The sequence below is a fragment of the Dipodomys ordii genome, unplaced genomic scaffold (assembly GCF_000151885.1).
Source record: "Dipodomys ordii isolate 6190 unplaced genomic scaffold, Dord_2.0 Scaffold155, whole genome shotgun sequence".
NCBI lineage: Eukaryota > Metazoa > Chordata > Mammalia > Rodentia > Heteromyidae > Dipodomys > Dipodomys ordii.
In genome coordinates, this window is record NW_012267371.1 from 2,114,158 (window position 1) to 2,116,118 (window position 1,961).

Here is a 1,961-nt window from a genome sequence, read left to right on the forward strand (position 1 = left end):
CGGGCTTGGGGGCCGGGCCGCGGGCCACCCAGGTGCCCGGTGGGCGGTCAGAGCCAGGAGCACCTGGTGGCCGCCCCTCGGGGCCGCGGCCGCTTCCGCGGGGGAAGGGCTGCCGTCTCTACCTGAGCGGCCTCCCACACCGGGCTGCAACCGGGGTTTCAGGTTACCGGCTTGTCAGCCCCCGGGGGAACCACGGTCATCGTCACCGGTCTGCCCCCCCCACCCCGGCCTCCAGGTCTGACTGCAGATCTGCCCACCATCCCTGCTGCTTCAGCTGCAGCGAGCCCTAACCAGCTCCTCCAGCCTCACAGCCTGAAGTTGGGGGCCTTCATTCTCCCCCGCGACATCTCCTGCGTGGGGTGGGGTGGGGAAGGGCGGGTTCCCCATCTTTGGTTCCCCTCTGGCGTCGGGGCAATACAAGGCTACTTGGGTTTCTGATCGGTTGTCTCCCATCACTTCACCATCCTCTCCCCGGTTTACCCATATCCAGGCCCCCAATTTCCCCTTCCACCCTCAACGCTGAGCCCCGTGGATAGCCTCAGTTTCCCCGACAAGGAACTGGTGATGTTTCGGTGACTCCCCGCTCCACCGCCCCCCCAGCCCCCACCCCCGGTCGGCCGTGCTGCGCCCCGGCCCCAGCGCTCCGGCCCGCAGCGCGCGAAGGCGGCCATTCTTAGCGCAAGGCGGACCCCGTGTGGCCACGGCCGGGAGCGCGGGCCGAGGAAAAGGGACCGGAGCCGGGAGGTGCACCCCCCACCCACCCACCACCCTGCCTAGTCCTGGTCGTATCCCCCGGGGGTCCTGACATAGTTCGCGGTGCTCAGGGACCCTTCCGCCCCCCTCACAGACTCAAAACCCCCAAATGGGACCTCTGAGAACAGTTGTTTCCCTGAACCACACAGGAGAAGAAGAAAAGACATAACAGCAATGGGGACTGCGGTTAGACTTCTGAAAGGACTTTTCCCGACTCCGGATGGAAGGCAGGAAGACGACAGATTGCAATCGTAGAGGAGCGAAGCCAGAAGCCTGCAGACCCACTCTAGCCTCGGGGAGAGTCGCGTCCCACCCTGCGCGCCATCCTGCGCGGGAAGGGAGCTTTGCCAGCAGGGGGCCGGGGGCTCTGCCATCCCCGGCCCTGCCCCTTCCGCGGAGGGGGAGGGACCGAGGACGTGGGGGAGCCGGGAGCGAACCTCTTGGATGGTTACAGCCCCGATGATGGGGGGGCCCCCGGGGCGGGGGAAGATGCACCCCCTCCCCGTGGGGCGCCGGGGAGCAGCGACCAGGCTGCGCCCCTCCCCCGCGCCTTCTGGCAGCCGGCGCCCGAGCCCGGGCCGTGTGATTTGCATACATTTGCATCCCCAGCTGCGCACCGCTGCATTCGGCTCCGGGCCATCAATTCCTGGCGGGCGGGCGGGCGGGCTCTCAGTTCGGTGGGCGCCTCCGCTTCAGCAGTTCGCGCCCCGGGTGCTCCCCGAGCAGCCTCGAGGCCCTCCCCTCCTCACAGGCCCCTCCAGATCATGCCACCTTCCTGGCCGTCTGTCTTGGGTCGCACAGCCGCTGCAGGCCGCAGGCACGGGACCACCTGCAGGAGATGCCCCCTCTCATCCCTGCTCTTAGTGTTTTCTAAATGTGCTCACCTTGCCCTGCCTGGGTCCGGGGGCTGGGGGGAGGGGGGGGGCTTCTGGTCGGATTTTCCTGCAGGATTGGCACAGAAGTAGCTCCCCGGATTGCCTTGCTAGCAATTCCCTTGGCCAAGGTGTTGCTGGCCTGTCATCCCAGCTACTCAGAATGCTGAGATCAGCCAACTGGGGCAGGAAAGTCCTTGGTATTCTTATTTCTAATTAACCACGCTGGAAGTGGAGCTGTGGCTCAAGTGATAGAGCACTAGCCTTGAAGGAAAAGCTAAAGGTCAGCTCCCAGACCCTGAGTTCAAGCCCTAGAATCTTCCCTCCCCCCCCCCC